Source organism: Diaphorina citri, unplaced genomic scaffold (genome assembly GCF_000475195.1).
Source record: "Diaphorina citri unplaced genomic scaffold, Diaci psyllid genome assembly version 1.1 scaffold193, whole genome shotgun sequence".
NCBI classification, from domain to species: domain Eukaryota; kingdom Metazoa; phylum Arthropoda; class Insecta; order Hemiptera; family Psyllidae; genus Diaphorina; species Diaphorina citri.
The window spans coordinates 148,096-172,914 of NW_007377630.1; positions in this window are offsets into that span (position 1 = coordinate 148,096).

The window sequence follows — 24,819 nt, forward strand, 5'->3', positions numbered from 1 at the left end:
GCCAAACAGTTTATTTATTTAACAATATTTCATTTGTTTGATGTTCGATACACAAACATTTAGGTACCGTACTAAAAGACAACAAGATAGAAAAAATACATTTAATAATAAATGGTATACCCGTCCGTAAAAGAAGATGCTTGCGCCTTGGATGGGTATAACTGAAGAATTCACTGATAAAGTTATTGAAGGCGGAGGATTTAACCCTATTATTAGAGATTTAATAGATGCGTATGTACATCATCCATAAGATGAGCTTTAATGAAGCCATTATCATGAGGACTACAAATTAGAATAGGTCATGACATGATAATAATGTTAATAATGTAGAAAGATCTTGCCTAGTTACCTATATTGGTGAAGGTACACTTAGGTCCAAAGCCATTAATAACACTGAAAAAGGGTCAATCAATGCCTCTCCGAAAATTGGGTAAAGAGGTTTAAGATTTTGTCCCTAATATTAATCTCTCAACAAGTTCAATGAATACAAAGACATTGAAGTAGACATAGCCGACTTGATTACATACCTGCCTACAAGCTATGAGGATTAACAACATACTACAAACAGGTGATACAAGTTGTTGAGATTATTTATAATCAAAAAAACCAAAACCTAGTAATAATAAAGGAAGGACGTACTAAAAAGGACGTTCCTACTATTAAGTTATGGTTATTAGCTATTCTAATTCAGCATCTGTATCTGTAACGATATCAAGATACATTAATGTTGATAACACGCACATGCTCGTAATACGTTTAGGCAAATATTTAGGTGTGGGTAGTACGCAGAAAAAAACTAAGTCAAATATACAGGGACGCAATGTATCTTGCTATGTCACCTAAGCTGTGTACGCATATATTCGACGCCGTCGATCGAAGAGGTGAATCCATGTTGTCGAGGCAGTGTACGGTTTCAGTCGACATTGATCGATGGAGTCCACTATGTGTAGCTTTATCATAGGAGATTCGAGTTTTTAGTTCTCTTACCACCTAACCTTTAGAGCTCCATTATGATATGGTAAATTTCTCAGACATCAAACATTCTGGTATCGTACATATCTGAGGTGGTTCCAGACTCGGAAAGCAAGTAATTTCAATCAATTTAATTTGAAGAAACCATTTACTGAAATTTGTAATGAAACAATAAGTTGAAACTATGAACACAAGTCTGCTTACACTCTTCCAAGGATTGAATTCCCTCCCGGGAAAACCCGGTGCTCTATTATGATATGGTAAATTTCTCAGACAGCAACATTCTGGTATCGTACATATCTGAGGTGGTTCCAGACTCGGAAAGCAAGTAAAGTAAGTAATTTCTCAAGTAAACGAGAATAAAAATTCATGCCTCGACGGGGATCGAATCCAGTAACACCCTGTATCCGGGAAACGAGTCTCATCCATGACCGTGAATATAACCATAACAATTGTGATGATGGACAATGAAACAGCTCTGGTACCATCAGCGATGTCCACTCCGACTTTCATTCAGTTGATCTAGAAAGAGGAGAAAATCAAATGGAGAGATAATCACGGATGATTATCTTGATCAAATAATAGTAATAGTAATAATGATTATCTTGATCTAATAATAGTAATAATGATTATCTTGATCAAATAATAGTAATAGTCCCAGTTGTAATAATAGAGATGAAACTAAAAGTAAGTCATTGTCATCTTGATCAAATAATAGTAATAGTCCCAGTTGTAATAATAGAGATGAAACTAAAAGTAAGTCATTGTCAAATCTTTCAGTTATTGAATCAAATCACTCCATCTGTAGGCACCTAGGTGCTTGGAACACTTTGGTAGATGGTTTCTGCTCCAAACTCGCTATTCACTAACTCGTCCATTTTGGTTCGTAATTCTCTCTAATGTGTCAACATGGATTCTGCTAAGTGGTTTATTTACCTATTGTAAGATTGTGTGTTTTGTATTGTAGGTATGTGTTCCTTACTTTAAGTGTCTTTCGTTTTTTAATCGATGTTTGTTGGAAATGTTGTTATTGGGATGTTGTAGTCTTATCTATGTATTGTCCAGTCTCCAGTCCATAGGTACCCCGTATTATGCGGATCCAAGTTATCAACGGCTGGAGGTAACTTTTCCTTTCAATTTTGATAATTGGACAGCATTTAGAGGAAAAGAATGATTTAGCAGTTCTTTTCTCTTTAATTCTGATGTCCAATTTTACTTTTATCACATTTCGGCACCCTAAAATGACATCAGAAAGGAAGCCACGAAAGTTTGATAGTACCTACCAACTTGCCTCTGATCTCAAGTTAGATAAGTTTTTTCAACAATTTTAATAATTTAATATTAGAAGTAGACATACCTATGAGTTCATAGAACGTAACCACGACAACACTTGTATAACTCCTTTGAAACCCCTCCACCATTTGCTCTGACTCTGATGACAATTTATTTCTGCTCCAAACTCCGCTATTCACTAACTCGTCCATTTTGGTTCGTAATTCTCTCTAATGTGTCAACATGGATTCTGCTAAGTGGTTTATTTACCTATTGTATGGAGTTGTGCATTGTTACTGGATCAAAAGGAACAGCGGGAGACAGACCCCCACAGGTGATCAGACCTAAAGACCTTCATAATGTATTGTGGTCTTCCTATATTCGAGCCCTGAATTGCTAGCAGAGGTTGGCGTTTCCCAAAATCCTTCCCAAAATACCAAAATGAGAATCCTTCCAATAATAATAATAATAATAATAATAGTGCTTATTTATACTGCTCGCATAGGACTGAAAAGTCCCTTTACTCCAGCAGTAGGCTACTACTATTATTGTGGTCAAATTCTCAAATTATATTGAGGATAAAATTCCATACCTCAGCTGGGATTGAACCCACGCCCTCCTGTTTACCAGGAAAAGAAGAGAATTAAGTAAATTTTGGGAGAGAGAAATTTTGGGAGAGCAGAAAGTAGATTGGTAGAGAGGAAACTGAAAGAACTTTTCGTATTTCACTTGAATGAACAGAAATACCTAGGTATCGAAGAAAAACACGAAAGTAGGTAACAGAAATTTTCGAAAACATTAAGTTAAACATATTCTTCTACCTCAGCTGAGCTCTCTGCTTGTAATTTGGGAAACATGAAATTCCCGAGGTAAAGAGGTAGGTATAAGCAAACAATATTACCTACCTACTTATACATAAATAGGTAAATATTTATGTATTTACCTATACTTACCTACATAGGTTCAGAAGTTATTCCTACACTGAGGGAAAAAAAAGAGTGATAAGGTATACCACAAGTTTCAGGACCCTTGTTGGAAGAATTTTTGTATGGGGTTACGTTCCCTGATTTGGTGTGTTGGAATACTATACTTATTAAAATGTTTAGATGCGGCTACAAGCTACATGCATCCACACATTCAGCTCACCCAGTCTAAATGAGGCCGGCAACAAACCAATGTCCAGATGGTCATGCACCAATCTAGATGCTGACCACGGGCAAAAAGAAAATCACCTATTTTTTCGACCGAATACCACAAGTTTCAGGACCCTTGTTGGAAGAATTTTTGTATGGGGTTACGTTCCCTGATTTGGTGTGCTTGAATACTACTTATATTAAAATGTTTAGATTCGGCTGCAAGCTACATGCATCCACACATTCAGCTCACCCAGTCTAAATGAGGCCGGGAAAAGCCGGCAACAAACCAATGTCCAGATGGTCATGCACCAATCTAGATGCTGACCACGGGCAAAAAGAAAATCACCTATTTTTTCGACCGAAATTCCAAGTCGATTTTGTATTAAGTAGATGCAATAAGGTTAGAAGTTGGAACTTCAAGCTATTCGGATGTTTTGCCTATTTCTAGTTCTAAGTTGAAAGAACGAAGTAAGTTCAGTTTGTTTATTCCACCATGACTCTCAAACGACTTAGGGGAGAGTGGGGTAATTGTGCGCACCTAAGCACCAACTGATATTCTAAGGTCCCTGTTTAAGCTAGAGAGTCAAATAAAAAACAGTTTAAAACCACAAAAATTCAGTAACCTATAATAAGTAGGTATAAAAATCGCAGCAAAATGCGATTTGCACAAACAAAGTATCTTGCAATTAAGATGTGTCATCGCGAAAATTTTCGACCAATTGTGAGGACTAAGGAAGTTTAGTACTTCAGAGATGAGAGGTACCATTACATTTCCTGGATGCAAGAAACAGTTAAAACAATACCAATTTTATTACCAACCCAACCGGATCTCGAAAGCCTTTCCTTATGAACTTTTCAAGGTTTCAATACCTATAGTGGTTTATAGTAGAAAGGTATTTTCAATTGATCACCCTGTATAAAATTTTGTATTTGAGATGAGGTTAGGGGAGAGTGGGGTTATTGTGCGCACCTAAGCACCAACTGATATTCTAAGGTCCCTGTTTAAGCTAGAGAGTCAAATAAAAAACACATCAGATCCTTTGATTGTTGACTATAAATGAGAAATGAGATCATGTATTTAACTATAAATGAAAAAAAAATATTTGAACACTTCTTTGGGAAAAAAACAAAACTAAAATTTAATATCACTTCGTGTAATGGTGCGCAGGGGTTGGGTAACCCTAGTGGCTATTGTTTCCCGTGGAATGAAAGTAAACCTGAATATGGTGAATAGGGAATAGGTAAGTAGATGCAATAAGGTTAGAGCTTGGAACTTTAAGGTATTCGGATGTTTTGCCTATTTCTAGTTCTAAGTTGAAAGAACGAAGTAAGTTCAAGTTTTATAGTTTTAATTTTTTTTTAGTTTGTTTATTCCACCATGACTCTCAAACGGCTTATCATATGCTTAATTTCTTTTAGCTTTTGGTCCCAATCAGACTTTTAGGGGCTCAGTAGAGGTCCTTTTCCTCGGTGAATTTTGCACTGGAACTTGGTTTTTGGTGTATTTATGTGTATCTGTGTTCTGTACCTATGTATGTGTATTTCTTGTCTAGTGACTTTCTTGTATTGGTAATTTTTCATCACTATCAGTTTTAATGTCATCCAGACTGCGAAGAGCATCCACTCGTAAAATTTGTAGTCAAAACCAAATGTCAGCCCAAAGCAATCACCCTAGTTAGGGCTGATTGAGAGGCTGACAAAAAACGCCCATCCCTGTACACGGTAAAAGGCGAAGAAAAAGATCAGTTTCAATGTCACCTTTGAAGACCTGGATGGTAAATGACTCTTAGAAGACCTGGATCTTCAAAGAGTCATTTACCAGCCTAGTTTAACTTGTATATCCCTCTATCAAAATCTCTTCGTAAAAAACCTCTGAACTTGCTTGTTTGTTTGTTTGTTTGTTTGTTTGTTTGTTATGTCTTTATACCTACCTAATAATTTCTCATTATCCTGTTTTGTTTCAGGTAAGAGATCGATTTGAATATCCTCAAAGTCTCTATAGAGGAATCCAAGGATCTCCTAAAGGTAAGGTACCCCTAAGTGTGAAGTCCAGCCATTGAGTAATGTTGAGAGTGTGTCTGGATGGGCGAGCCTTTGGGACTGTCATGCTTTCCGAAGTAATTAAGTTTCTTCTAGGAATCTAGGCTTTACTTACAATAATCAAACCAATTCTTTTTCTACGAGTAAAACCTTTAGCTGGCGTTTTTTAGAAATTAGGACTAAGAGTATTTCGAATAACCTATAGGGTTTTTTCCCCACTTCCCTTATTACTTATTACTTACTTACCTTCTTACCTACCGCAGAAAATGAGTCATCGCTTCATTTAAATTAAAAAGTCTTCGCTCTTACATTCTACCATACATCCGTACACTTACGTATTTTTTATATACCTACCTACCCATGTATTTTTAATAAGTCTTGTTAATAATTTCTCGCTAAACAGTTTGTCTTTACCGCAAGACCATTGAGCTTGCAAGGCTCCAGGATGGCTTTGAGATCTATAGAAAGTCGTAGAAATTAGTACTCAATAAACAACCGAGCCTACTCAGAGAGTTAACGTAAACAAAAAACTTAATAACCCTAAACAAGACATAAATTTAATCGCTGCCGTTAAACCACACTAAAATTTCGAAATGGTTAATAATAAAATCCGGAGACGATTAACTTGAAAGTTCCAAGTCAAGGTTAATGGTTAATCTGTGTGGATAACTTGATTAAGTATACCTCCGTACCTGCTGCTTGAGTACCTTCAACTAGTCATAGTGTACTTATTCTATGTATATCTATGCATACATATGCAATTATGCATATTAGAGGCAAGACAAAATATAGGTTAGATTTGAGTATCTACCTATCTACTTACCTGTCTTAATGTGTGTTCATCCCATAAAAAAGTGTGTTGAAAACCACGAAAATTCAGTAACCTATAATAAGTAAAATCGCAGCAAAATACGATTTGCACAAATAAAGCATCTTGCAATTAAGATGTGTGATCGCGAAAATTTTCGACCAATTGTGAGGACTAAGGAAGTACTTCAGAGATGAGAGGAAGTACATATATACCTCCGTACCTGCTGCTTGAGTATACCTTTATTCATACTGTATTCTATGTATATCTATGCATACATATGCAATTATGCATATTAGAGGCAAGACAAAATATAGGTTAGATTTGGGTATCTACCTATCTACTTACCTGTCTACCTCCGTACCTGCTGCTTGTATATCTATGCATGTATACATATGCAATTATGCATATTAGAGGCAAGACAAAATATCTACTTACCTGTCTTAATGTGTGTTTATCCCATAAAAAAAGTGTGTTTAAAACCACGAAAATTCAGTAACCTATAATAAGTAAAATCGCAGCAAAATACGATTTGCACAAACAAAGCATCTTGCAATATTAAGATGTGTGATCGCGAAAATTTTCGACCAATTGTGAGGACTAAGGAAGTACTTCAGAGATGAGAGGGTACCATTACATTTCCTGGATGCAAGAAACAGTTAAAACAATACCAATTTTATTACCAACCCAACCGGACGAATCACATTTGTTCTTTCAAGATTTGGGGTTTAGAAAAATAAACCGAGGTTGACGACATTAGCATATTTTTATGCCAACTTCTCGCCGTATGTAGTGGCTATTGTTTCCCGTAGAATGAAAGTAAACCTGAATATGGTGAATAGGTAAGTAGATGCAATAAGGTTAGAACTTGGAACTTTAAGGTATTCGGTTGTTTTGCCTATTTCTAGTTCTAAGTTGAAAGAACGAAGTAAGTTCAAGTTTTATGGTTTTAAATTTTTTTTAGTTTGTTTATTCCACCATGACTCTCAAACGGCTTTTCATATGCTTAATTTATTTTAGCTTTTGGTCCCAATCATCAGACTTTTAGGGGCTCAGTAGAGGTCCTTTTCCTCGGTGAATTTTACACTGGAACTTGGTTTTTGGTCTGTCAATATCTTCTTCTATCACAGGATTCCTGGATTCAGTATCAATCTTCCCGCTCTTTATACCCTCAAACTCTTCCAAGGTATAAAGAAAATAAACAAAATACTTACCAAATAATAGACACGGGCATCATGATAGAAAGTAAAAAGGACGTTCCTACTATGAAGTTATGGTTATTAGCTATTCTAATTCAGCATCTGTAACGATATCAAGATACATTAATGTTGATAACACGCACATGCTCGTAATACGTTTAGGCAAATATTTAGGTGGGTGCGCAGAAAAAAACTAAGTCAAATATACAGGGACGCAATGTATCTTGCTATGTCGCTTAAGCTGTGTACGCATATATTCGACGCCGTCGATCGAAGAGGTGAATCCATGTTGTCGAGGCAGTGTACGGTTTCAGTCGACATTGATCGATGGCGTCCACTATGTGTAGCTTTATCATATAGGAGATTCGAGTTTTTAGTTCTCTATCACCTTACCTTTAGAGCTCTATTATGATATGGTAAATTTCTCAGACAGCAACATTCTGGTATCGTACATATCTGAGGTGGTTCCAGACTCGGAAAGTAAGTAATTTCTCAAGTAAGCGAGAATAAAAATCTGGTGTGAACATCACACGACTTTCCTTATCGTATTGAGTGGTGGTTATTTGGGTGTTCTGTTGTAACATTTACAATATCTCTAATAACCGTTTACTCGATGTAGCTGAAAACCGCCAAAAAGCGGTCAAAACACCGCCAACCGCAGCACCTATTTTAACCAAACGTGAGGCAGGTTACTTCCAAAGGTACAATAACTCGTTGCAGCAAATGAACGCGCTATCAAGACTACAACCTGCTACACACTGGCACCATATCTGACTTTTGATATTGTGGTCTTCCTATATTCGAGCCCTGAATTGCTAGCAGAGGTTGGCGTTTCCCAAAATGAGAATCCTTCCAAAGGTACAATAACTCGCTGCAGCAAATGAACGCGCTATCAAGACTACAACCTGCTACACACTGGCACCATATCTGACTTTTGGTTCTTCCGGACACGGAAATTAAAGATTGACCCAAGCCAAAATCTAATCGAGTACCTAATCAACGAATTCCCTTTTTGTCTCGAGAATTTTCAGTTTCACTAACCCTATCTGTTCTAGAGCTAGAGAAATGCAGGAATCAAGGGACCTTTCGGTTTAGTCCAGAGTCTCTGGATAAGATAGAAGTGGATTCCAATAACCTCAATGAGATTTGAGAACCACCTTTGAATAATTAAAGTACATAGGTACATATTAAAGAAAACGTACTTCATGGCATAATAATGTACTTAAAACTTAAAGTACCTCGTAAACAATAGGACGGTCGTGCATACTGTTTCCTCCAGAGTCTCTGGACAAGATAGAAGTAGATTCCAATAACCTCAATGAGATTTGAGAACCACCTTTGAATAATTAAAGTACATAGGTACATCTATACAATATACATATTAAAGAAAACGTACTTCATGGCATAATAATGTACTTAAAACTTAAAGTACCTCGTAAACAATAGGACGGTCGTGCACTCCAGTCCATTTGGACAAAATACACTTATGTATAGCTACAAATCCAATTGAAACTGGTCAACCAACTGGATTGGAGTAACGTTCCAACTTCCAACATTCTACTCCAGTTGAATCTCATTGGTCTTCACAAGAGGCCTCTTGATCTTGTGAAGTCCGTGCATACTGAAGAATGTTTCAGTAAAAGTTAAATGGGTACAAGAGCCATAAAGTACCTGCACATTGAGATTCCTCATTTGAAAGTGAAGATTCTTGCAAAAGTTTATCGGCAGTCCTTTGTAAGTGGAATTGTGTGAATAGACAACATGTTTTCAGAGTCTTGGTAGTTCTAATCTTGAGCTGCGCAGATAATAGATAATTAAGAATGGATTTCCAATAGATTCACCGTAAGGTCGGTCATTTTACCTGTTCCTAAAAATCGCGCTTGTGTGGATTCCTTTCTTTACAATTTGTAGGATTTTCAGAGTCTTGGTAGTTCTAATCTTGAGCTGCGCAGATAATTAAGAATGGATTTCCAATAGATTCACGGTAAGGTCGGTCATTTTACCTGTTCCTAAAAATCGCGCTTGTGTGGATTCCTTTCTTTACAATTTGTAGGCTTTACCACAAATTGGGCTGCCATTATATTTTGATCAGATTTCTAACGAATTGCTTTCGAAATATCGAAAAATTCTCATTGTGCGAAAAGTTCGAAAGCGTTCGATCGCCCGATAAAAACTTCGTACGAAATCGTAAAACTATTTAGATACCTACCTGAATTATCTGATCATGTTTCTGCACCTAATATCACTTATTGTTGGGTGTTAAGGATTTTTACAGTGTTTGAGACCTATATTTCATGGTTAGGGGTTGGACCTAAGGGTGTGTGCTTGGCCCATCAAACTGTGTGAGTCACAGCGGTGCCTCTAATCCTGCAAATTGTTTTTATTGGGTCTGTCTATAGCTGCATGTGAACTTAGCCCAGACGTTGGACCTAAGGGTGTGTGCTTGGCCCGTCAAACTGTGTGAGTCACAGCGGTGCCTCTAATCCTGCAAATTGTTTTTATTGGGTCTGTCTATAGCTGCATGTGAACTTAGCCCAGAATATGCATTGCTATGAAGTTAGCCTTGAAAATTGTAATGTCATAAACCTAGCTACCTACATAATTATTTACATACATGTACATATGTCCGAGTCGTCTGAGCATTCTAACTTCTAAAAAAAAGTTACAGAAATAGTTAATGACTGGGCACAAGTTACCAATAAATAATTTCTTATACTCTCTCGTTACATAATTACCTATGCTCTAACTTCTAAAAATCTGGTGTGAACATCACACGACTTTCTATTACATTTGCAGAATACGTAGGTATTTCAAAAGAAATAGAAAATTTAAAAAAATGTAATAAAAGGGAAATTCGTTGACACCGGGGAGTATCGAACCCGCAACTTCTCAACTGTAAGTCGGAGAGCAGGTAACATGAGGGCAAATAGGTAGTAATTATCTTTATTTATGTGTATCTGTGTTCTGTACCTATGTATGTGTATTTTTTGTCTAGTGACTTTCTTGTATTGGTAATTTTTCATCACTATCAGTTTTAATGTCATCCAGACTGCGAAGAGCATCCACTCGTAAAATTTGTAGTCAAAACCAAATGTCAGCCCAAAGCAATCACCCTAGTTAGGGCTGATTGAGAGGCTGACAAAAAACGCCGATCTCTGTACACGGTAAAAGGCGAAGAAAAAGATCAGTTTTAATGTCACCTTTGAAGACCTGGATGGTAAATGACTCTTAGAAGACCTGGATCTTCAAAGAGTCATTTACCAGCCTAGTTTAACTTGTATATCCCTCTATCAAAATCTCTTCGTAAAAAACCTCTGAAGTTGCTTGTTCGTTTGTTATGTCTTTATACCTAATAATTTCTCAATATCTTGTTTTGTTTCAGGTAAGAGATCGATTTGAATATCCTCAAAGGCTCTATAGAGGGATCCAAGGATCTCCTAAAGGTAAGGTACCCCTAAGTAAAAAGGAATCCTAAGTATCCTAACATTATTGGTTATTGACTTAGTCCAACTCCAATCTAAGGAGGTATGTTTGAAATTTACGTACGGATCTCTAAGTTAACTAAGTTTACGACTTGGTTTGATTGCTTTTTTTAATCGATTTGTTTTCAAATTCTCAAATTGCATAATGTCCTAATGTCCATTCGAATCAGAGGTATACGAGTACCTAGCTATAGCTCATAGATGACTTCGATTTTACGTCACTCGCAATTTTATTGTTTGATTAGAAGATGAAATGAACATGATTTGTATTTTGTGTACTTGGGTTCAGTTAGGTAATGGTTTTACTTAGGTAGGTACTCCTTGGAAACAATGGACAGCGATATTCCCAATTAAAATAGCCAAAATGGTAGTTGGATTTTACCTCTTACGTCATAGGTCAAAATAGACAATGTGTACGTAGCTACGAAGACCTGGGTATTCTGAAAGCTAGAGATAGGTGGAATTACAGGTAGGCAGAGAGTCTCTACACAGAAGTAAAACAATTACAAGGATATAAGACAGACTTCAATAGAAATAATCGAGATAGTACATAAAGTAATATTTGAAACAATTGAAAAGGAGATTGGACAGTACAGGGTTCATGGAGTATCAAAGAGGATATACAGAAAAAATAAACAGAGTTATGTAACGAAAAGTTATACATATAACGAAGGAGATGATGCAGATGAAGCTCTCAAAACACGATATGAAATATCATTACATACTTGAAAGCACACATACAGGGTATTTACCTATGAAGGAAGCTTTGAACACACAAAACCATTTATTAAGGTAGTAAACGAAAATGACAAAAAAAAAAAAAAAATGTAAAATGTTTCCGGGAAAGAATGCTGCTTACCTTAGGCCTAACTGAGACTTCTTTGGATGCAATAAATGGGGACCCAAGGCCTCCAAATGACTACAAAATAAACTCGGGAAATTTCCTCTTTGCGTTGATCATAATTTGCAAATTTCATCAAAAGCGAAAGAACCCTTCGAAAGTTATGGTTATCAGACAAAAAGACAAAATGCAATATGGACGAGTGAAGAATGTGAGCTAAAGTGGGCCTCAATTTGTTCGGTTAAAAACGGAATTGTAGAGAAACCCAGGAAAAGTTGAGCTGGTGCCCTGAAATTCTATTTTCATCAATATTCGGTGCATCCTATCGTTGATCATAATTTGCAAATTTCATCAAAAGCGAAAGAATCCTTCGAAAGTTATGGTTATCAGACAAAATGCAATATGGACGAGTGAAGAATGTGAGCTAAAGTGGGCCTCAATTTGTCCGGTTAAAAACGGAATTGTAGAGAAACCCAGGAAAAGTTGAGCTGGTGCCCTGAAATTCTATTTTCATCAATATTCGGTGCATCCTATCAGTTTAACTTCAGCAGGATGTCAGGATCTGATATTTCGATTCTAAATTATTCGGCTGACCTTCTGACCAAATAAAAATTCACTCCGAAGAAGATGAAGTAGAAGAAGAAGACGACGAAATCATCAAAAGCGAAAGAACCCTTCGAAAGTTATGGTTATCAGACAAAATGCAATATGGACGAGTGAAGAATGTGAGCTAAAGTGGGCCTCAATTTGTTCGGTTAAAAACGGAATTGTAGAGAAACCCAGGAAAAGTTGAGCTGGTGCCCTGAAATTCTATTTTCATCAATATTCGGTGCATCCTATCAGTTTAACTTCAGCAGGATGTCAGGATCTGATATTTCGATTCTAAATTATTCGGCTGACCTTCTGACCAAATAAAAATTCACTCCGAAGAAGATGAAGTAGAAGAAGAAGACGACGAAGAAGAAGATTTCTTATCCACGCTTGTTTTAACTTTCATTCGAATACACAAAATTTAACCTTATGCCAGAGACGATGTTTCATGCCATCTTGGGCTACGGGAATCCCCCAACTCGCATTATTCCACTACTTAAATCAAACTCAAGATGAAACCGAGTGTATGCCGGTAACATATAGAATTGAATTTATGAAACGATGACTAAAAGGTTGGATGTTGTATTCTGCAAGGGAGGGAATTTGACTTCGTTCACATCTGGACCCTGGATCTGGAGATGACCCCAAGATTCGACCCAAGACTCTGCATTTTAGATCCAGCCCAAAAGGTCCTATGGATTCTTTAAATCCATGAATCTTGATGATCCGTCCCATTCCCCGAAACTTGAAATCTTTTTGATTAACTTTACAAATCACATTCAGATTTCATTGCCTGAATATGGGACACCTCGGAATGATTTACAACAGCTGTCAGACAAATCTAAGGCCAGCCATACACGATGAGTTTTATCTCATCAGTTGAACTCATGAGTTGAACTCATGAGTTAAAACTTATCGTGTGTGGGTGTTTTCTATCAGATAAGTTCAACTTATCTGATGAACTCTGATCAGTGATCATGCACTATGTGAATACCTGTTGAAATTGAAAGTGTTGAAACATAGCTGCCAAAAATGGATCTTCTCGAAAGATGAATTTTGAAGACAGTCGAAAGATAGGTATGTGAAGAACGGAAGTGCTTAGCTGGTTTCAGACGCCTTTCCAGAATTTCACAACACATTTCAACGAAGTTAACTCAGTCAACTTTACTGTCTTGATGTTTTGTCTTCTGAGATGGCTCTCTATCCTTGCACTTCTTACGTTAGAATTGCCTTGCACTTCTTACGTTAGAATGTATACCGTCAGCAAAAGACTGGATGTCGGCAAAGACCAGACAAGGGGAATCCCTCGGAAAAGCTTTCAAATATTTCAACGGATTACTGGTGTTCTTGTGTTAACCCAGCAGGTCAGCACCTGAATTGGGAAGTATTGTGTCTCATCTTGCCGATTCGATGAGGGACATTTTACACTTTTACAGGATTGACATGCTATGACACAGACCACATAAGTCTAATATGTATAGCTTTGCCCTTAACTCACAGCTGTTCTCCCAAAGCCCAATATAGAGAAACAATATACATATAGCTAATATTGTTTCTCATTGCTACAAAACAAAAACGGTCACAAAGCGTCCGTCCCTGGCAGTCCTTCGTCCATAGTCCTCTAATATTGTTTCTCATTGCTACAAAACAAAAACGGTCACAAAGCGTCCGTCCCTGGCAGTCCTTCGTCCATAGTCCTAGCTTGTAGGCCATTTGTCCGTTTCGAGGGGGCTTGTTATACAAGACACGTAAAGTTATATTAGCAGCGGAATGACATAATTATGAACAATGTCCAATGTGAATCAAGGTCGACATCAGACTCATTGAAGTATGTGTAGACCTTTAGGCAGTTCTGATTTTTTTTTTCAATTTGAATTGGCCAGGAGAGAAATGTACGGGGTGACGTCTTTATGGGTGGCTGTGGAAATCATTTATGAAATAGTCTATCAAATAAGTTGGTCATTAACTTTACCTATTAACTTATTATTCATATTACATGCTCAAAACTTGTTTTGTGTGTTGAATAGATATGCAAAAGTTCGAAAATAGCTAGATAATAAGGAGTTCTGTACCTACTAATGATGTGTAAATACACACTTAGAAAAAAGGAGTGATATCCCCACAAAAACACAAATGTGAAAAAAAAGGCCAAGTTCCTATCCAAAAATGTCGGCCTATAAAAGTGGTGAGATCAGAAAATAGAGGCCAAGTCTGCATGGCCAAGTTCCTGTCCAAAAATGTCGGCCCTTAAAAGTGGTGAGATCAGAAAATTAAGGCCAAGTCTGCATTCCCAATTTTTCGTGTCTGCTGAAAATGCTGGATCTCAATTCCGTCAACCTTCTCTCAATTTCAACTTGGCAATGTTTTCCTTTTATTTTCATGTTAATAAAAGGTACCGTGTTTAGGTATTAATTTGAGAAGGAAAAACATTGCCAAGTTGAAATTGAGAGAAGGTTGACGGAATTGAGATCCAGCATTTTCAGCAGACACGAAAAATTGGGAATGCAGACTTGGCCTCAATTTTCTGATCTCACCACTTATAAGGGCCGACATTTTTGGACAGGAACTTGGCCTTTTTTTCACATTTGTGTTTTTGTGGGGGATGTTGATATATTTCATTTCCTTGTATACCGTTTGATAAACTGGTAATATTTTACTATCTTGGTACTGGCGAGAAGAAGAAACCTATAGTTAAAACATTCTCAGATAGTTTAGAGGAAAAGGACTTGATACTCATCCATCTAGATTCTAGGAGATTTTCGAACTTGTTTATTCTGATCGAATAGAGCTATAAAGTGCCTTTACGCCAGCAGTCTGACCGAGATCTTAGGTATTTTATGCGTTTGGGAATACCTGACTTCTGATGCCAGGCATAAAGGAATAAATTTACAAATCCTACAAATCATAAAGGCAGTTGTAGCAAATCATATGGCGAAGCCTGTGGAAAATCTTCCAATCCCACTGTGGTTGTATTGAAAAGGGTTTACACTTTAGATGTTAGAGAACGCCTCAGGCATTATAACTATACCTGCTTGCGTACATGTACGAGTAGGTAGACACCTATAATTATGATCAGATGAAGCTCTCTCTCTCTCTCTCTCTCTCTCTCTCTCTCTCTCTCTCTCTCTCTCTCTCTCGCTCTCTCTCTCTCTCTCGCTCTCTCTCTCTCTCTCCCTCACTCTCAAAACAAACACTTCTCACAAACGAAGTTTTACAACATTAATGAAATGTTAAAGTACTGTTAGCTTTACTTTTTAATAAGCGCAAGAATTACAGGGTTCCAAAGTAGTAAGTACTTACCTACTTACACACGATGCGATGGTGCGTAGCAATATTAGTGGGAACGAAATGAAACTTTGATGTTAAGGTCTGGATTGTCTTCCTTGATTTGACAAACAAACTGGTCGAATAATACTTCGTTTTCATATAAGATCACTGCCACCATTAATCACATGATTGTCCTGATCAATCCTGAGTCTGAGGTCCTCAAGGAACAGGCTCTCTAAGAAAGCTACTTAGGGCAAATTTTGGGTCGTCCGTCAATATATTTCATGCATGGTTGTTTTACCGTAAGCGCCAATTTAAACTCACAATCATTCTAATCCTAATTTCAGAGGACTGTTCACAAGACGTATTCTGACATTGAAAAAAACTAGAAAACTAATAAATAGCAGATATTCAAATGGTTAGATGTCTCTGACTCTGTAATTTTGTGAAGATAGGTACCAAATTTGAAAAACACCATGACCCGGTATAGTCCGCGCGAACAATTGAAGTATTGAACCAGTTTCAAGATCTTGGAGGCAAATGAATTTGATCTTGATTGAATGAAGCGTGTTGTTGCACTGTAGAGAGCAGGTTACTCGGTAGTAGACCCATATTCATCCAGGGCTCAGGAGCTTATGTCAAGTGAGTAAGGAAATCTGATTAACTTCTTTAAAGGTGCAACTGTAGACTTCGCTACACTTGGTCTCTCGAGACCAAGTCTCTACAAAGTCTACCAAGTAGAGATTGGTCCAGCGAAAAAGTCTACAATGTACTGGCATCTTAAGATATAGGTACTCAAGGTACGTGATTGGTCAAATGCTTGTGATAACCTTCATATACTATCAGAGAAAGCTATCCTATCAGTGAAAGCTGCTTAATTTTCTAACAAAGCAACAAGGGTCATGAGTACCCCAATGACCCTTGGTAGACCTAGGAGGCTAAATTCCTCCATAGGACTTTCCTACTTTACAATGGGATTTACATACCTACATACTTTGAAAATTGTAGAGTAGAAGAATACCCAGATACCCAGTACCACCCACCTTTACATTTTCTCCATCAGTCAATGATGTCAGTGTTTCTTCAAAAGATTTCAAAAGGCACCAGACTTTACCATCCGATTACGTCGCACGCAAAGGCTATTGCACAGAAGATTAATTTCCTAGGACCTAGTTGAAGTAAACCATCACCAGTAAATGGTCTTCAAAGAAGAAACTGCACCTCGTTATCTTCGGAATTAACTATAATTTGATTTAAATTAGTGGATTATAATGATTAGTCGATTACTAGCTCTGGTTCTAACACCTCCGTGGATGTCTGCACGTCCTTTCTAATCTGACATCAGTTGCAGCAAATTATACTGGACTAGTGACTGCCTACATGGCAGGGCTAGACGGATGAAGGCAGGTAATTGTGGCTTGATTGAGGAATTATAATCTCGATCGGAGCGCTTATGACTGATGGCTTCCTAGGATCGTTCGGTAGTTGATTTGATTTCCTTTGATTCAGTCTCATTGCAAGAGATCTTTGACAGTAACGGGTGGAGTTTTGACCCCATGAACCTAATGCTCCATTTTCACCGTTTGAACATACTCAGTGGAGTTTTTAGAAAATTTCAAGTGCCAAGATAAGCAACTATAAGAAAAAATGTCCGTCTCTTCTTGACTGTATATTTTGGCCATTCTTCCAATGTTTGGCACATGGGACCTATGGCCATTAGAGATACACATTTGCAATTTCTACATTCCAAGTTAATGTAATCATCATACACATAATATACAAGTAATAATTATGCTTTATACTGGTATGGTATGTACCTATAGTCATATAGGAGGAATCTATTTGGTGTTTGAGAGACATTAGTGGAAAAAAAAATCAGGTGAAAGTTCCGATTAAGTTTCAGTGATTAATAGGCGAGGAATTTCGCTCTCTCTCTCTCTCTCTCTCTCTCTCTCTCTCTCTCTCCCCCTCTCTCTCTATTGCACAAAAGATCAATTTCCTAGTTGAAGTAAACCATCACCAGTAAATGGTCTTCAAAGAAGAAACTGCACCTCGTTATCTTCGGAATTATCTATAATTTGATTTAAATTAGTGGATTATAATGATTAGTCGATTACTAGCTCTGGTTCTAACACCTCTGTGGATGTCTGCACGTAACTTTGTGAAGACGCCCATGAAGGTGCCAACATTGAAAAACGCAACGACCCGGTATAGTTTGCACAAACAATTGAAGTATTGAACCAGTTTCAAGATCTTGGAGGCAAATGAATTTGATCTTGATTGAATGAAGCGTGTTGTACTGTAGAGAGCAGGTTACTCGGTAGTAGACCCATATTCATCCAGGGCTCAGGAGCTTATGTCAAGAGAGTAAGGAAATCTGATTAACTTCTTTAAAGGTGCAACTGTAGACTTCGCTAGACTTGGTCTCTCGAGACCACTCTCTACAAAGTCTACCAAGTAGAGATTGGTCCAGCGAAAAAGTCTACAATGTACTGGCACCTTAAGATATAGGTACTCAAGGTACGTGATTGGTCAAATGCTTGTGATAACCTTCATATACTATCAGAGAAAGCTATCCTATCAGTGATGAAAAAGTCTACAATGTACTGGCACCTTAAGATATACATAGGTACCTACTCAAGGTACGTGATTGGTCAAATGCTTGTGATAACCTTCATATCCTATCAGAGAAAGCTATCCTATCAGTGAAAGCTGCTTAATTTTCTAACAAAGCAACAAGGGTCATGAGTACCCCGATGACCCTTGGTAGACCTAGGAGGCTCAATTCCTCCATAGGACTTTCCTACTTTACAATGGGATTTACATACATACTTTGAAAATTACAGAGTGTAGAGTAGAAGAATACCCAGATACTCAGTACCACCCACCTTTACATTTTCTCCATCAGTCAATGATGTCAGTGTTTCTTCAAAAGATTTCAAAAGGCACCAGACTTTACCATCTCAATTTGAATTGGCCAGGAGAGAAATGTACGGGGTGACGTCTTTATGGGTGGCTGTGGAAATCATTTATGAAATAGTCAAGGGTCATGAGTACCCCAATGACCCTTGGTAGACCTAGGAGGCTCAATTCCTCCATAGGACTTTCCTACTTTACAATGGGATTTACATATGTACATACTTTGAAAATTGCAGAGTGTAGAGTAGAAGAATACCCAGATACCCAGTACCACCCACCTTTACATTTTCTCCATCAGTCAATGATGTCAGTGTTTCTTCAAAAGAGTAGTTAGCACCCCTCGTAACTTGTAAGGATTTGAAGGAATACAACGGTTCAAATCTTTAGGAGGTTGAAAAACCTCATATTGGAGGTGCCAGATTCCTCAAGGATGGACCCTTGCATTGGCACCCCTTGTAACTTGTAAGAATTTGAAGGAATACAACGGTTCAAATCTTTAGGAGGTTGAAAAACCTCATATTGGAGGTGCCAGATTCCTCAAGGATGGACCCTTGCACTCTTTTGTAAGTCTTTGGACATGCCTTCGTCCATGGGCTTATGTCTTCGTTTTCGGACCCATTCGAAGTCTTTTTGCGACAGTATTCCAATTGTAATCGAAGACTTTGTCACCTATTGACAGTCACATAAAGTGTACAAAGGATTTCCCTCGCTATTCAGCGGGGGAACTCGGCAGCGGTCATGGGAACCCAACTTGGTTCTTTCAATTTAGAAGAAGTGTTTTATGTAATATCTTCATTTTCGGACGCATTCGAAGTCTTTTTGCGACAGTATTCCAATTGTAATCGAAGACTTTGTCACCTATGACAGTCACATAAAGTGTACAGCCTTCGTCCATGGGCTTATGTCTTCCTTTTCGGACGCATTCGAAGTCTTTTTGCGACAGTATTCCAATTGTAATCGAAGACTTTGTCACCTATGACAGTCACATAAAGTGTACAAAGGATATCCCTCGCTTTTCAGCAGGGGAACTCGGCAGCGGTCATGGGAACCCAACTTGGTTCTTCCAATTTAGAAGAAGTGTTTTATGTCATATAGTTTTTAGAGTATGAACTGTGTACCTAATGTTCATCAACTATTTGGCTACCCTGTATAAGATATGAGTGTCTAATAATAGGACTAGTAGTATCGAGCAGATTAGGTAGATATAGATAAAATTAGAACGTTTGGAACAATGCAATGTTAGATGTCAAATCGAATAACCCCAAGTCTTGTACAGATTTGTATCTTATATAGATAAAATTAGAACGTTTGGAACAATGCAATGTTAGATGTCAAATCGAATAACCCCAAGTCTTGTACAGATTTGTATCTTTTGTTCTCCCGATGGTCTTTAGTAGGGTATATCTTTGGAGATGGCAATCTGTGTGTCCATGAACATATCAATTAGGACCTTATGTGTATCACTCACTGTATCAATAGATGACGGTATTGCAATAGTGAAAATGCCTGAGAACCTGATCAAGTTTGACAGACAGCCAAAACCAAGATTGTATTGTTCTCCCAAGTGTACTTTTGTTAAAGCGAATGTTTCGAAATTCAGAGACCTGATTATTTTGATCATTCAAAAACGGACATTTGTTGATCCAAAAACCAAAATGGGAATATTAACAAGACGTTATATTAAGGTTTGATTGGAGACAAGACAGCAGCAAAAACAATCTCTGCAGTAAAGCAGACACATTGGTAATTGACTAATTCAATAAGTTAAATGGGAATATTAACTAGACGTTCTATTAAGGTTTGATTGGAGACAAGACCGCAGCAAAAACAATCTCTGCAGTAAAGCAGACACATTGGTAATTGACTAATTCAATAAGTTTACTGGTTAACCTATAACAGAGAATCTATTAGTTGTACTCGTACAAACAAGCTGCATAAAGCAATTTCCATTCACACATACGTATTACAAAGTGACTTCTCATTAAATCTTGCAAATCAAATAAGTTGGTCATTAACTTTACCTATTAACTTATTATTCATATTACATGCTCAAAACTTGTTTTGTGTGTTGAATAGATATGCAACTTTACAAGATACAAGACCTAACTGCAATCCATTCAGCAGAACAAACAAACATCTAATAACAAACAATAAATTTCATCTGTTGGAAAAATTACTCAAATCATATTTTTTCATAGATATTTATTCTTTCAAACTTTGTGAAGACACCCATGAAGGTGCCAACATTGAAAAACGCAACGACCCGGTATAGTTCGCGCAAACAATTGAAGTATTGAACCAGTTTCAAGATCTTGGAGGCAAATGAATTTGATCTTGATTGAATGAAGCGTGTTGCACTGCAGAGAGCAGGTTACTCGGTATTAGACCCATGTTCATCCAGGACTCACAAGCTTATGTCAAAAGAGCAAGGAAATCTGATTAACTTCTCTAAAGGTGCTTGTGCAGTGTAGACTTTGCTAGACTTGGTCTCTCTACGGACTTGTTGTTGTTGCTAACGTTGGCGGGTACTCCATGTTCAGACCAAGGAAACTAGCAGCCTCCATGTCCGTAGCCCAGAGAGTCCGTAATGGCCCGTAGCGGATTCCAGCAACTCTCTACGGAGTCTATCAAGTTCGTACAGAGTGGTCTATCGATACCATTAAGTCCAGCGAAAAAGTCTACAGTGTGCTGACATCTTAAGATATACTCGAGGTACGTGATTGGTCAAATCCTCGTGATAACCTTCAAATCTTATCAGAGAAAGCTGCTTAATTCTCAGCAAGGGTCATGAGTACCCCGATGATCCTTGGTAGACCTAGGCTTTATTCATCCGTAGTCCGGACTTATAAAACTAGAAACCTTCTACAAAAGATTTCAAAAGGCACCAGACTTTAACATCTGATTACGTCGCAAAAGCTATTCCACAAAAGATCAATTTCCTTGTTGAACTTAACCACCACTAGTTGAAGTAAATAGTCTTCAAAGAAGAAACTGCACATCGTTATCTTCGGGATTATCTATAATTTGATTTAAATTAGTGGATTATAATGATTAGTCGATTACTAGCTCTGGTTCTAACACCTCTGTGGATGTCTGCACGTCCTTTCTAATCTGACATCAGTTGCAGCAAATTATACTGGACTAGTGACTGCCTACGAGTACATGGCAGGGCTAGACGGATGAAGGCAGGTAATTGTGGCTTGATTGAGGAATTATAATCTCGATCGGAGCGGTTATGGCTGATGGCTTCCTAGGATCGATCGGAAGTTGATTTGATTTCCTTTGATTCAGTCTCAGTGCAGACATTTTCATTGATGTTGTTTTTCCTTTGACTCAGTCTCATTGCAAGAGATCTTTGACAGTAGCACGGGTGGAGTTTTGACCCCATGAACCTAATGCTCCATTTTCACCGTTTGAACATACTCAGTGGAGTTTTTAGAAAATTTCAAGTGCGCTGATGGCTTCCTAGGATCGTTCGGTAGTTGATTTGATTTCCTTTGATTCAGTCTCAGTGCAGACATTTTTATTGATGTTGTTTTTCCTTTGACTCAGTCTCATTGCAAGAGATCTTTGATAGTAACACGGGTGGAGTTTTGACCCCATGAACCTAATGCTCCATTTTCACACTTGATTGAGGAATTATAATCTCGATCGGAGCGCTTATGGCTGATGGCTTCCTAGGATCGATCGGAAGTTGATCTGTTGATTTGATTTCCTTTGACTCAGTCTCATTGCAAGAGATCTTTGATAGTAACACGGGTGGAGTTTTGACCCCATGAACCTAATGCTCCATTTTCACCGTTTGAACATACTCAGTGGAGTTTTTAGAAAATTTCAAGTGCCAAGATAAGCAACTATAAGAAAAGATGTCCGTCTCTTCTTGACTGTATATTTTGGCCATTCTTCCAATGTTTGGCACATGGGACCTATGGCCATTAGACTCATTAGAGATACACATTTGCAATTTCTACATTCCAAGTTAATGTAATCATCATGCACATAATATACAAGTATTAATTATGCTTTATACTGGTATGGTATGTACCTAATATAGTCATATAGGAGGAATCTATTTGGTGTTTGAGAGACATTAGTGGAAAAAAAGTCAGGCGAAAGTTCCGATTAAGTTTCAGTGATTAATAGGCGAGGAATTTCGTTCTCTCTCTCTCTCTCTCTCTCTCTCTCTCTCTCTCTCCCTCAGTATGTACCTAGTCATATAGGAGGAATCTATTTGGTGTTTGAGAGACATTAGTGGAAAAAAAATCAGGTGAAAGTTCCGATTAAGTTTCAGTGATTAATAGGCGAGGAATTTCGTTCTCTCTCTCTCTCTCTCTCTCCCTCTCTCTCTTTCTTTCTTTTGATCTTCGTATCCAAAACGGACTCTCTGCTCTATTGGGAGTTTTGGCATCTCCACTAATTTTTCAATGAAAATCCTCCCCTCTCTCCCCCCTCTCTACTTACCTTGACTTTCTTCTCCGTTTTCTCTTCTTCTTTTTTGTTGTCCTCTTCTTTTTCACTTTCTATTACTACAGTATAGCGAATTATACTAGTAATCGGTCCAAATTTCGGTCCAAATCGGGAAATGGTTGGAAATATCCGTTTTGTTTTCGTCTTCTACTTCTTTATCTTCCGCAAGTATTATGACTGCTTTTGACCTAAGAAATTAAAAAAAATCTCCCTCCATCAAAATCCTTTGTGGGTGGTACTTAAAATGTCTTCCAGGGGATGTTTTCCAGGGAAATTCCTTCTAGGCTCAGCCCTTCAGATCAATCCCTTCTAGGTTTATACAGATTACTGCTAGACTCAGGCCGAGGTTCAGATTCCTTCCAGGCTCAGACCCATTCCTTCTAGTTCCAGACAGATTCTTTCTAAGTTCAGACAGATTTCTTCCAGGTTCAGACCTTCAGACCGTTTCTATCTTGAACATCTCCGAGATGATTATGATGGATGCTGTGCGAGATTGAGAGAACTATGAGTAACCATACTGACTACTGACCTACAAAGTAAAACAACCAAACAATTGGTCCACTATGAACCATGGCGTAATCGCACAATGCTTGCTGATTTTTGAAAATGGACTTCCTTAATTCCTTACCCCTTACCTTGACTTTCTTCTCCGTTTTCTCTTCTTCTTTTTTGTTGTCCTCTTCTTTTTCACTTTCTATTACTACAGTACGGGAAATGGTTGGAAATATCCGTTTTGTTTTCGTCTTCTACTTCTTCATCTTCTTAAACTTTTCTTTTTCGTCTTATTCTTCGGCTGTTTCTCCTTCGTCTTCTTTTCCTCTACGTCCTGTTCTTGTTTCCCCCCCTTCTTCTTCTACTTCTTCTTTTTAATGTATCATTAGATCTGACGTGTGTGAATAAATCTTAGGTTAGGCCAGCCACTCACTATCAGGTAAAGCTGAGGTCTTTTATCAGGTCCGCCTGTCAGGTTTACCTGATAGTGAGGGGCTGGCCTTAAGAAACACTGTGTGTGTGGCCTGTGTGGGCCATGAAGAACTTTTCAAATGTTCCTGCTTCGGTGGCGTAGTGGTCAAGACGCTCGCCTGATGAGAAGGGTGCAGGTTCAATGCCGGCGAGGTCGAAGTTTTTTCGACTCTAAGCTTGGAGTTCGGGGTGCGCTTAGCCTCGTGAGGACAATTGAGTAGCTACTTTAATCGAGTGGCGGAATTAAAAGTGTAAAATGATGATACAATTAGATGAGAATTAATAGCAAAGGAGGCACCATTCCGCTAAGCGTCTTGACTACTACGCTACGGGAGTTGACATTTTGAGATCTCATTCGACCAAGAAGCAAAAGGGTAAAGTTCTTATTCGACCCTACCATTAGATGAGAATTAATAGCAAAGGACAAGGAGGCACCATTCCGCTAAGCGTCTTGACTACTACGCTACGCGAGTTGACATTTTGAGATCTCATTCGACCAGGAAGCAAGACGGTAAAGTTCTTATTCGACCAAGAACTTAGTTTACCACGTGATTAGTAACAAGTGCACTTTGCAGCATTGGCCATTCAAGCCCCTTTTTTGTGCAAGCGTGAGAGAGTAATATGATCACAACTTGATCAATAAACAGCCCCAAAGGATGGTTAAGCTTCTACGCATCTACTAGGTACGCTATGGAATTTGACATTTTAATATCTCATTCGACCAAGAAGCAAGAACTTACCACGTGGTTCGTAACAAGTGCACTTTGCAGCATTTGCCATTCAAGCCCCTTTTTTGTGCAAGCGTGAGAGAGAAATATGATCACAACTTGATCAATAAACAGCCCCAAAGGATGGGTTTAAG